The sequence below is a fragment of the Zea mays genome, chromosome 9, assembly GCF_902167145.1.
Source record: "Zea mays cultivar B73 chromosome 9, Zm-B73-REFERENCE-NAM-5.0, whole genome shotgun sequence".
Lineage (NCBI taxonomy): Eukaryota > Viridiplantae > Streptophyta > Magnoliopsida > Poales > Poaceae > Zea > Zea mays.
Window position 1 is genome coordinate 138,407,975 of NC_050104.1, and position 13,591 is coordinate 138,421,565.

The following is a 13,591-nucleotide window of genomic DNA, read 5'->3' on the forward strand; positions in this document are numbered from 1 at the left end:
TCAATTTTAGCTTCCAGCCAAAGTACATCATCAAAGTTGGTTGGCTTTAATGTCAACAAGGAAAGCATAAAACACAAGTAGTTTGCATATAGCCATCTAATCAACATGCATACTATTTCTATGAAGTAGAATTACAGGAAGGATGCAGCAGAAAATTTGGTGAAAGGTTAGTAACCAAACCATGAATATTGTACGTTGAAGAATATGTACTGCACAAGGGGCTCAAATACACAAAGTGGAAGAACATTATCAGTAAAAGAACCTTGGACTAAAAGTTGTTGCTCAACGCGAAAAACTTTTTCTTGTAAATCGTTGATTTCCACATTCTGCAATTAGCATGATTTTTTAGACCAAACTTTTGCCATCTTGAAGAATTTAAATTGAAAATAAAAATAGAGAGAGAGGACCTTCTGTAGTAGCTGCTCCTAGAGGACACGATTATCAGCTGACTTTAACTGTCCCAAAAACACAAACAATTATTAAAACACTATTTCAAGATATTTGAGTTTCATGGAATCATAGTACAAATTCAAGAAGAATATTACCTCTAACTCAAAAGGCTTCTCACTGCACTGAGTTGTTAGTTTTGTAATAATCTGTTTTCACGAAACCAGGCGTGTTAGTATTGGAGAGAAAAATTGCAGGAACCACTAAGACAGGCATCGATATCACTATATGCTGGACATATCACCTGCTGCATATCCATCATGGATGCATTAGCAACTGATGCCTCACCACTTTTCCAGGGCTCTCATATGTCTCCTGACAACCATTATTCTTTAATTCTTTCGTGCTTGCCATAGCCAACCTTCATTGCAAGCTGAGCAGGGACTTCTCGGCCTTCCTCAGTTGTCGCACTTTCCCACCTTGTCCATCATGTCATTAGTCACCGACGGATCAACCCACACCTACATGCTGACATAGGTGTGCAGATCCGGGAAAGCACGCAGCCACATCGGCACATGCTCCATCCTAGTCTCCCTCCCCACCACCGCCTGGCTGGTAGAGGGATGCGGCTGCAAGCGTTGAACGGGGAACCTTGACAGCAGCTACGCCGTGCTCAGCTTGAATGAAACTCATGCAGAGCACCAAGGATTATGCATTAAAATTTGTAGCTATCAAACCAAAGGAAAACATCACCACTGCAGAAAACCCACCACGTTCCAATAAAGAATAAAATACATCCCCACATGCCACTATTAGCTTAAGCCTAATTATATAAAACCACAGCTAGAAAGACATGCTATACACATACTTCCTATACTCAAGTAGAAACATTATAGTTTTGTCCGAAGGAACAAAAAAGATTGAAGTACTGAACCCACCTTGTTTCTAGGACTGGTCAAAATAAAGAAGAAAGGCTCTCCAGTCATGCGCCTTCTCCCTTTACCCAGGTTTATTGCTGCCATCAAGTTCATGTTTCCTTGCAACAGCAGGGTGGAAAGGGCCATAAACAAAGCCACTTTGTTCACCCTACCCAAGCAGGCTCCGCACAACTAATTTGCAATTCATCAAGACATCACCAGGTTGTTGTTATACCAAACAAGTCTCAATAAGAAACAATTAAAAACTGATACAAAGGTAAAAAAGGCTAACCCCTGACAATGTTTTTAACTTAGGGATGTTTCAAGATGACAATATTCATCATGATTTTGACTCCCTACTTTTCCTTGTCTCAAGCACCTCGCCTACAGAATAACGCTCTGAAATATGATCGGATAATACTAATATAATTAAGAACTGAACAATTGCTGCAAGTAGCTCGTGAGTTGTGTATGGAATTGCCATTCTAATTTTATGTAAATGTATGCTCCAATAAAACAAACCTTGAACCAAGGAACCAATGAACTCAGGTGATGCTTTTCAGTTTCTCAGTGTGCCAGACAACTGTTATGCAGACAATCTTTCGAATTGTTAGTCAGTCGAATCAGTTTTTCGGACAAGTATTATGCAGACAAACTGTCACACGGTTAGCCCAAACGGTTATGCACACAATCTGTTCTTCTCAGTTTCGCACACTTATTCCATTCACACAAAAGCATCACCTGAGTTCATACAATTCAGTTCAGACACATAGAATTCACCATCAGTTCTGCAGGCGTGAAGTAGCATATATGCAGTGTTTGGTACCAGCTAGCAGAAGCAGGTGTGAAGCAGCAGCATCTAGCTCAAGCAACATATATGCAGTAGTACTTGGCTTCAGTTGTAGCAACCGGTGTCCATGGAAGTATGGGGTAGAGAGATCTAACAACCTGTTCGGTTATAAACAAATAAATAGATAGCATCAGTTAACTCAAATAGTAGAGAAGTAATTTACCTGATGATTTGAGGCCATCATGACATGCCACACCACAAGTCGAAACTATAATAAAATAATCTCACTAATGCAATCAACTTAAACACGCCTCTAGCATATAAAAATGTAAGAGATAGAGGCTACTTAAACAACTACTAATTGAACAAACACTTACAAGTGCCATCTTGATGAAAAGCTTATCTTCGCTCGATCTCAAATCTGCACAACAACAACAAATAAAATCAGAGACATCAAACATGAACAAGAGAACAACAAAAATCAAGAAAATCAAAAGAATTCTCTCGCTAAGAGGTGGGGGTAAGGTCAACAACGATAATTACCCCACTTACGAGAGCAAAGAAATTTGTGCCACGCATGCATGCATAAATCTTGAGGGAAATCCTTGACGCAAATAAAGGATGCCATCAGTGGCCGCACAGGAAAGAATCGAGTTCCAGGGATCCTCCTCCTGATGCACATACATGAGGATACCGTTTGATTGTGAAGACAAACTCCGGACCCAAATCTACATAAAAGGAAGACAAATGTTTTAGGTTCTCTGAAATTTCACAGCTCATAGTGACAAATGCATCAAATATGTTGTTGTGCAATTTCACCTAGTGGTATGGAGGCACGGATAGACTGCAAATCGAAGGAAGATAGGGAGAAGACGATTACCTTGGTGGAGTCCGTCTCAATTACAAAAAAAGGCTCATCACTCTCCCAGTCTCCCCCACTCATCTCTCCTGCCCCGCCATAACCCAGCGATGGCCTTGTGCGCTGCCGCGGCCTCCACAACCACCACTTTTGCGTCGAGCCGTCTATCGGCCTACACGGCTCGGCCACGGGGGCCCTCCTCAAGTCCTTGCTCATGCATTTCTTATAGTCCAGCGCGCGGTCCATGTGAGGAGGCATACGGTGCCGGCGGCTGCGGGTGTCATGCCCCTGGATGCTTCCAAAGACAAGGAGCGGATCCTAAGGCGAGGCCGTCGATGGGGTCGCGCTAGCCTGGACAATGGCGACGAGCGCCCTGGCGGCGCGCGCGTATGGCGGGGCTCGTGCCCGCATGGAGGAATCGGACGACGAGGGTGCGTGCGAGTCAGGCGAAGAGAGGAAGGGAGGTGAGGCGGAGAAGGGCTCAGCGGCTATGAAGAGGCGGTCGTCAGGGGCTCTCGCGACGGGAATCTCGCGGTGCGGGACATACCCGCATGCGGGGGCACGACAGGGGCCTAGAAGGTGGGGGAGGAGGGTGGGGGCGGATCCTCGGCCACCTGGGATTTGCGCGCGCCATCGACATCGTGGGGAGGAGGGTGGGGTGGATCCTCAGCCACCACCTGGGATCTACGCGCGCCATTGACGACGTGGGGAGAAGGGTGGGGCAGAGCAGATGGGGAGGAGGGCACGATGGGGTGGAACCTTGGCCACCTTCCATCGATGGCGTGGGTAGGAGGGTGTTGATGGCGGCCTCGGATGATGGGGATCGCGGAGCAGATGGGTAGGAGATCCTTGACAACTTCCGTTGATGGCGGGGTAGGAGATCCTCGGCACCTTCCATTGATGGCGGCGCAGATGACGGGCGATGTTGCCTACACGCTTGGGTTCCAGGGCTGGCTGCCTGGCTCTAATCAAATGTTATATTTCCGGTAGCTATAGGCCTTCGCTTTATGACGGGTGGGCCGTGGCAGAACCGTGGGCCAGGCAGTGTTTGAAATTCCTGCTCGGATCGACAATATAATAGTCCATTCAGAATAAGGGTAAGGAAAAGGAAATAAGGGAAGGAAAAGAGAGAAACGACGGAGGCCCTGCATTATTTAATAATTGGCCAAAGCAAGTCAAGTTGCAGATGGCTTGTAGTTTTTGGGTCATGCAGTGGATGAGAAGCCTCCTTTTCTGTCTCGGAAAGCCTCATTCACATGGGTGAAAGAGGCCCGGCAATATTTCAGGCACATCACCAAACACGTCGGCCTCACCGAACAGAACAAAACTGGTAATCCGTTTGGCGGCTCTGAGTGGGTGGGCTCTACCGTCTATGCGTCCAGACCACTGTTTTAAATGCTAAGGGTCTGTAACACCCTGGGATCCATAAACGCCTTAGAATGCTACTAAACTACGCATCTAACATTCATATATAAAATTTCGACAGCATCCCCTTTGAAAATTGCATAAACGGGGAAGCAACAAAGTATAAATAGATATCATGATAAGAAAACATCATATACATTAATAATCTGCTAGCAATGGAAAGACAACCATAACGGCATGAACTAAATCAACCAGTGCGCACAACTAGTTAGAAACAACATCCTTTGACAAGAAGTTTCTAATTAAATCATGACTGCGCCTAAGCAGCGTTATTATGAGAGTCAAGGTGGATGTGCTGCTACTTCCCACTTCCCTTGATGAGCAACAAGCACCTGCATTGAGTAATGCAAGAGTGAGATGAAACATCTCAGCAAGCGAATTGTTTTGACAAGATATTTAAACCACAAATTGAATTAATCAACATTTTAAAAGAATCACAATTAAGATCAGAAATACTTGTAGATATAGAACTCAGTAGTCTCAATATAACCAATACCATCTCATTTCCTTGAACAACCACAATAGTTTGTATAACACTTCCCTGCGTCAACAATACCTGCAAATATCACTTCAATGTATGTATAGGAACGCAAAGTGTAGGTACTCTGTCTTCATACCTCTGAGGGTATAAAACCACATCATCTGCAAATCACTTCAATGAATGCATATGAATGCAATGCATATGTCATCTGCCTTCATACCTCTAAGGGTATGAAGCCGCATCGTACCCCTCCTCGGGCAACGTATGATGCTAAGTTGTACCGGTACGGTCGGACCATAGGTCACGACAAAACTTCAGATGCAAATGAGTCATGCAATGTATATGGCATGTTGCATTTATCAATAAACTACACTTCCTTCAGATACAATACAAACCTCAATTAATACTTCATCTGCTTTCAGATACAATACAAACGTCAAATAATACTCCATCTGCCTTCAGATACAATACCAACCTCAAATAATGCTTCATCTGCCTTCAGGGGTGTGAATTAATCTCATGGGTCATACTCGAACCATAATCATCATCAATATATGATAGAACATCAATATAATACAATCAAGTAAAACATCATCATATAGTTCAATTATGAAAGTATGCAATAATTCTGAATATTAGAGTGTAGACGATAGAAGTAACAGGTCAAAACGGTAGCAACCACCGCTACATTCACTTGCCTTCATCGAAGAAGAAAAATGTACTGGGCATGATCTGGAGTGTAGCCACCAGCTAGTGCGCATAAAACTTAGTACACATATTTCACAAACATTTGCCAACAATCAACAATTCGCTTCTACACTGGAAACCAAGACCTGATGAAAAGACTCCCACCCTGAACCACATGCCATACAGCAGCAGCGCTATTTGTTAATTTTGTATCTTTAAAATTATAACAGTGGTGATATCAAACAAATACTCTAGGATTATCTACACAAAATACTCTACAACTTCGGTATTCAATGGATAATTAAATTCAGCTATCTATAAGTTCTAAAACATCTGACAATATAACTGACTGAATCTGTTTGAGACAGCAGCATAGTTAACTTTAAAATTCGATATCTCACAAACTACTCAGCCAAAAATCATGAAATTCTACTGGAAGTAAGAACTTTTATCCCTCTACAGAAGTCTCCATAGTTGGAAGAGCCAATTTGGCCATTTACCTGATGAAACCTACCAGTGAACAGATCCGATCATTTTTGTCAGGCAAACAGGAACAACCACAGAAAAACAAACATAACTGGAGTTTCATAATTCATATGAATGCACTCTTTAACAATATGGAAAGCTTATGAAATTATCTACAACGTTTCTTACAAACGCAAGGTTTAACTCTATTGATAAAATTGCCTAAATCTGAAGAGAACAGATTCTGCACAGAATTAAGAGACTGAAAAACTGCTATAATCAAACTGCAATAACTCTCTGATCTGATGTCCGATTGAGGTGTTCTTCACGGCCACGAAAAGATATACAAATTATCTACGACTCATATATAGACTTTTTATTTTTTTGAGGCCACTAAGACCACGGAAAACTAGCATGAACAGAAACTATCGAATTTGCCATTCTGCAGAAAACTAAATTCGAGACCAAAACCTAACCCCACATCTAATCCAACCTCTAATCCTTTAATTCCCATAATCAACAACCTCCAAAAGCACATAATTACAGGGAGGAACAAGGATCTCATCCATACCTAGGGTTTCCCCAAGAAATTCTGCAAGAAGATATGGGGAAGAACATCTCCTTGATCCTCTCTTCCCCTTCAATTCAACGTGCTCCTCCTCTTCTCGATCCTTGCTGCGCGGGGGAGTGAGAGCACCTAGAGGGGGGGTGAATAGGTGATCCTGTGAAACTTGAAAACTTAATGCCACAAAACTTGATTAGGAGTTAGCACAATAATGCCAAGTGGCTAGAGAGGAGTCTTAGCAAAACACAATAACCACAAAGAGATCAACACAGAGATGGCACAGTGGTTTATCCCGTGGTTCGGCCAAGTACAAAACTTGCCTACTCCACATTGTGGTGTCCCAACGGACGAGGGTTGCAATCAACCCCTCTCAAGCGGTCCAAAGGCCCACTTGAATACCACGGTGTTTTGCTTTGTTTACTATATCCCGCTCGCGAGGAATCTCCACAACTTGGAGCCTCTCGCCCTTACACTTTGATGTTCACAAAGAAGCACGGAGTAAGGGAGGGATGAGCAACGCACACGAGACACAAAATCATAGCAAATACGCACACACAAGACCCAGACTTGAGCTCAAAAGAATATCACGAGGTTCTCACTAGAACGGAGCTCAAATCACTAAGAATGTCGAACAAGTGCGCAAGAATGAAGTGTGAGTGATCAACAATGCTCAAAGGATGCTTGGTGTACTCCTCCATGCGCCTAGGGGTCCCTTTTATAGCCCCAAGGCAACTAGGAGCCGTTGAGAGCATTCTAGGAAGGCAATTCTTGCCTTCTGTCGCCTGGCGCACCGGACAGTCTGGTGCACCACCGGACACTGTCCGGTGCGGATCTCTTTCCTTATTTGGCGAAGCCGACCGTTGAAGATTCAGAGCCGTTGGCGCACCGGACACTGTCCGGTGCACACCGGATAGTCCGGTGCCCCCTTCTAGCCGTTGGCTCGACCACGTGTCCCGCGCAGATCGCGCGGCCGACTGTTGGCTCACCGGACAGTCCGGTGATTTATAGTCGTACCCTGTTAATCACTTCCCGAGAGCGACGACTTCGCCTGTGAATGGCTCACCGGACAGTTCGGTGCACCACCGGACAGTCCGGTGATTTATACCCGTACACCGCCGTCGAAGTCCCGAGAGCAGCAAGTTCGCCAGAGTCAGCCTGGCGCACCGGACACTGTCCGGTGCACCCAGACTGAGCAGACTTTGGCTGAACGAGCCAAGTCATCTCCAAATTCATTTCTCCTGTTTCCAGCACTTAGACACAATACATTAGTTCTCAAAACAATGTACTAAGTCTAGAAACATACCTTTAGACTTGATTTGCACTTTGTCCATCAATTGGCATAGATTTTCACTTAAGCACTTGTGTTGGCACTCAATCACCAAAATACTTAGAAATGGCCCAAGGGCACATTTCCCTTTCAATCTCCCCCTTTTTGGTGATTTATGCCAACACAACAAAAAGCAACTAAAAGAAGTGCAACATCAATACAAATGAGAACTCAAAATTGTTTTGATTCAAAATTGGCATATATGGATCATTCTTTGCCACCACTTGGTTTTGTTTTTGCAAATCAACCTCAATCTCCTATCTCTAATTCAAACACAATTGTAGAGACATAAAGAGAGTTGTTCCAAGAGAAATTGATCAAAGATTTCAAAAACTCCCCCTTTTTCCCATAATCAACCATTCTCCCCACAAGAGGCCAACTTTTGACAAGAGAGACAATAAGAGAGTTTTGACAAACCAAAAGCTCTATTCTACTATTTTCAAAATTTCTCAAGTGGTAACTGATCCATTTATTGCTTTGGCCTTATTTTCTCCTCCTCTGGCATCAAGCACCAAAACGGGATCAATCTTGGCCCTTAAACCTCATTGCCTCACCAAAATCTTCACATAAGAGTACAAAGGCAATAAGAAGATGGGGATGAACTTGGAGTGAGTTACCCTCTCATCGGAGTGCAGTGGAAGTCTTTCATGGTCCAAGTCCACCTTTCCCTTTCAATCCACCTTTGAGACTAAATCAAGCAAACTCAAGCACACGGTTAATCTCAAAGGGTCAAGTTGTAGCACATCTCCCCCTAAATATGTGCATCACTCACACATGGACTTTTGAGGTCCGAGGAGTGTTTGTACAACTTGAGCACCATAAACACATAACAAAATGCATAAGGGAACATGATCAAAGCATAATACACATGTATGCTACAAATCAATCCAAGTTCCGTGAATCTAAGACATTTAGCTCACTACGCAGCCTGCAAAAGGTCTTCTCATCTAAAGGCTTGGTAAAGATATCGGCTAGCTGGTTCTCGTGCTAATATAGAACACTTCGATATCTCCCTTTTGCTGGTGGTCTCTCAAAAAGTGATGCCGGATGTCAATGTGCTTTGTGCGGCTGTGCTCAACAGGATTGTCCGCTATGCGGATAGCACTCTCATTATCACATAGGAGTGGGACTTTGCTCAGATTGTAGCCAAAGTCCCGGAGGGTTTGCCTCATCCAAAGTAGTTGCGCGCAACACTGTCCTGCGGCAACATACTCGGCCTCAGCGGTGGATAGGGTAACAGAAGTTTGTTTCTTAGAGCTCCACGACACCAGGGACCTTCCTAAGAATTGGCACGTCCCTGATGTACTCTTCCTATCGACCTTACATCCAGCATAATCGGAGTCTGAATATCCAATTAAGTCAAAGGTAGACCCCTTTGGATACCAGATCCCGAAGCAAGGCGTAGCGACTAAATATCTAAGAATTCGCTTCACGGCCACTAAGTGACACACCCTTGGATCGGATTGAAATATAGCACACATGCATACACTAAGCATAATATCCGGTCTACTAGCACATAAATAAAGCAAGGAACCTATCATGGACCAGTATGCTTTTTGATCAACGGACTTACCTCCTTTGTTGAGGTCGAAGTGTCCGTCAGTTCCCATCGGAGTCTTTGCGGGCTTGGTGTCCTTCATCCCAAACCGCTTTAGCAAATCTTGCGTGTACTTCGTTTGGGAGATGAAGGTGCCATCCTTGAGTTGCTTCACTTGGAATCCAAGGAAGTAGTTCAACTCGCCCATCATTGACATCTCAAACTTTTGAGTCATCACCCTGCTAAACTCTTCACAAGACTTTTGGTTAGTAGAACCAAATATTATGTCATCGACATAAATTTGGCACACAAATAAGTCACCATCACAAGTCTTAGTGAATAAAGTTGGATCGGCTTTCCCAACCTTGAAAGCATTAGCAATTAAAAAGTCTCTAAGGCATTCATACCAAGCTCTTGGGGCTTGCTTAAGTCCATAGAGCGCCTTAGAGAGCTTACATACGTGGTCGGGGTACCGTTCATCCTCGAAGCCAGGGGGTTGCTCCACGTACACCTCCTCCTTGATTGACCCGTTGAGGAAAGCGCTCTTCACATCCATTTGGAACAACCTGAAAGAATGGTGAGTGGCATATGCTAGCAAAATACGAATGGACTCTAGCCTAGCCACAGGAGCAAAAGTCTCCTCAAAGTCCAAACCTGCGACTTGGGCATAACCTTTTGCCACAAGTCGAGCCTTGTTCCTTGTCACCACCCCGTGCTCATCTTGTTTGTTGCGGAACACCCACTTGGTTCCCACAACATTTTGCTTGGGACGAGGCACCAGTGTCCAAACTTCATTACGCTTGAAGTTGTTGAGCTATTCCTGCATGGCCAACACCCAGTCCGGATCTAGCAAGGCCTCTTCTACCCTGAAAGGCTCAATAGAAGAGACAAAGGAGTAATGCTCACAAAAATTAACTAATCTTGAACGAGTAGTTACTCCCTTGCTAATGTCACCCAAAATTTGGTCGACGGGATGATTCCTTTGAATCGTCGCACGAACTTGAGTTGGAGGTGCCGGTTGTGCTTCTTCCTCCATCACATGATCATCTTGTGCTCCCCCTTGATCACACGCCTCTTCTTGATGAACCTGTTCATCGTCTTGAGTTGGGGGATGCACCATTGTTGAGGAAGAAGGTTGATCTTGCTCCTTTTTGTTCCTGTGGCCGCACATCTCCAATCGCCATGGTGCGTATTGCGGCCGTTGGAACGTCTTCTTCATCTACATCATCAAGATCAACAACTTGCTCTCTTGGAGAGCCATTAGTCTCATCAAATACAACGTCGCTAGAGACTTCAACCAAACCCGATGATTTGTTGAAGACTCTATACGCCTTTGTATTTGAGTCATAACCTAATAAAAATCCTTCTACAGCTTTGGGAGCAAACTTAGAATTTCTACCTCTCTTTATTAGAATGTAACATTTGCTCCCAAATACACGAAAGTAAGACACATTGGGTTTGTTACCGGTTAGAAGCTCATATGAAGTCTTCTTGAGGAGGCGATGAAGATACACCCGGTTGATGGCGTGGCAAGCCATGTTCACGGCTTCCGACCAAAAGCACTCGGGAGTCTTGAACTCTCCAAGCATCGTCCTCGCCATATCGATGAGCGTCCTATTCTTCCTCTCTACCACACCATTTTGCTGTGGTGTGTAGGGAGCGGAGAACTCGTTCTTGATCCCTTCCTCCTCAAGATACTCCTCCACTTGAAGGTTCTTGAACTCGGACCCGTTGTCGCTCCTTATCTTCTTCACCTTGAGCTCAAACTCATTTTGAGCTCTCCTTAGGAAGCGCTTGAGGGTCCCTTGGGTTTCAGATTTATCCTGCAAAAAGAATACCCAAGTGAAGCGGGAAAAATCATCAACAATTACTAAACCATACTTACTTACCCCTATGCTTAGGTAAGCGACGGGTCCGAAGAGGTCCATATGCAGCAGCTCCAAGGGTCTCGACATAGTCATCACGTTCTTGATGTGATGAGCACTTCCCACTTGTTTACCTGCTTGACAAGCTGCACAAGGTCTATCTTTTTCGAAATGCACATTAGTTAGACCTATCACGTGTTCTCCCTTTAGAAGCTTGTGAAGGTTCTTCATCCCCACATGTGCTAAACATCGATGCCACAGCCAGCCCATGCAAGTCTTAGCAATTAAGCATGCATCTAGACCGGCCTCCTCTTTTGCAAAATCAACTAAATAAAGTTTGTCGTCTAGTACACCCTTAAAAGCTAGTGAACCATCACACCTTCTAAAGACAGACACATCTACATTTGTGAATAAACAATTATATCCCATATTGCATAATTGACTAACGGATAACAAATTATATCCAAGTGACTCAACTAAAAACACATTAGAAATAGAGTGCTCGGATGAAATAGCAATCTTCCCTAACCCTTTCACCTTGCCTTGGTTCCCATCGCCGAATATGATTGAATCTTGGGAATCCTTGTTCTTGACGTAGGAGGTGAACATCTTCTTCTCCCCTGTCATGTGGTTTGTGCATCCGCTGTCGATAATCCAGCTTGAACCCCCGGATGCATAAACCTGCAAGGCAAATTTAGGCTTGGGTTTTAGGTACCCAACTCTTGTTGGGTCCTACAAGGTTAGTCACAATGGTCTTAGGGACCCAAATGCAAGTTTTATCTCCCTTGCATCTTGCCCCTAACTTCCTAGCAATCACCCTCTTATCCTTTCTACAAATAGCAAAGGAAGCATTGCAAGTATGAAAAATTGTAGAAGGTTCATTGTTTACTTTCCTAGGAATATGCACAACATTTCTTCTTGGCATAGCATTTTTCCTAGCCAAATTTCTATCATGCATAATAGAAGAGCTAGAAGCAAACATGTCATGAGAATCAAAAGCATCATAACTTCTATAGGCATTCCTAGAATGTCTCCTATCATGATACATGAAAGCATGGTTCTTTTTAGCATTACTAGTCATAGGGGCCTTCCCTTTCTCCTTGGCGGAGATGGAAACCTTATGGCTTGTTAAGTTCTTGACTTCCCTCTTGAAGCCAAGACCATCCTTAATTGAGGGGTGTCTACCAATTGTGTAGGCATCCCTTGCAAATTTTAGCTTATCAAATTCACTTTTGCTAGTCTTAAGTTGGGCATTAAGACTAGCCACTTCATCATTCAATGTAGAAATTGAAGCTAGGTGTTCACTACAAGCATCAATATTGAAATCTTTACACCTATTGCAAATTGTAACATGTTCTACACAAGATGTTGATTTATTAGCTATTTCTAACTTAGCACACAAATCATCATTTATGCTCTTTAAGCTAGAAATAGAGTCATGGCATGTAGACAATTCACAAGAAAGCATTTCATCCCTTTTAATTTCTAAAGCAAGGGATTTTTGTGCCTCTACAAACTTATCATGTTCTTCATACAAAAGATCCTCTTGCTTCTCTAATAATCTATTCTTATCATTCAAGGCATCAATCAACTCATTAATCTTATCAACCTTAGTTCTATCTAAGCCCTTGAATAAACATGAATAGTCTATTTCATCATCGCTAGATTCTTCATCACTTGAGGAAGCGTAAGTACTAGTATTACGAGTGCTTACCTTATTTTCCCTTGCCATGAGGCAAGTGTGATGCTCGTTGGGGAAGAGGGATGACTTGTTGAAGGCGGTGGCGGCGAGTCCTTCGTTGTCGGAGTCGGACGACGAACAATCCGAGTCCCACTCCTTGCCAAGGTGTGCCTCGCCCTTAGCCTTCTTGTACGCCTTTTTCTTTTCCCTCTTGTTCCCTTGTTCCTGGTCACTATCATTATCGGGACAATTAGCGATAAAATGACCAATCTTACCACATTTGAAGCATGAGCGCTTCCCCTTCGTCTTGTTCTTGTTGGGATGCCCCTTGCGACCCTTTAGCGCCGTCTTGAAGCGCTTGATGATGAGGGCCATCTCTTCATCGTTAAGCTCGGCCGCCTCAACTTGCGCCACCTTGCTAGGTAGCGCCTCCTTGCTCCTTGTTGCCTTGAGACCAATAGTTTGAGGGTCTTGGATTGGACCATTCAATGCATCGTCGACGTATCTTGCCTCCTTGATCATCATCCGCCCGCTTACAAACTTTCTAAGTATCTCCTCGGGCGTCATCTTGGTGTACCTAGGATTTTCATGAATATTGTTCACAA

At 43.9% G+C, this 13,591-nt stretch overlaps 1 long non-coding RNA gene across 1 annotated transcript; it reads right to left on the reverse strand.

The window, feature by feature from the left end:
- Window positions 1–273: 273 nt before the first annotated feature.
- LOC103639181 (uncharacterized) lies at window positions 274–559 on the reverse strand. Its single transcript, XR_002264902.1, has 3 exons — window positions 546–559; window positions 408–455; window positions 274–326 (listed from the first exon to the last, which is right to left on the reverse strand). It is a non-coding gene; the product is annotated as an uncharacterized lncRNA (long non-coding RNA).
- Window positions 560–13,591: the final 13,032 nt, after the last annotated feature.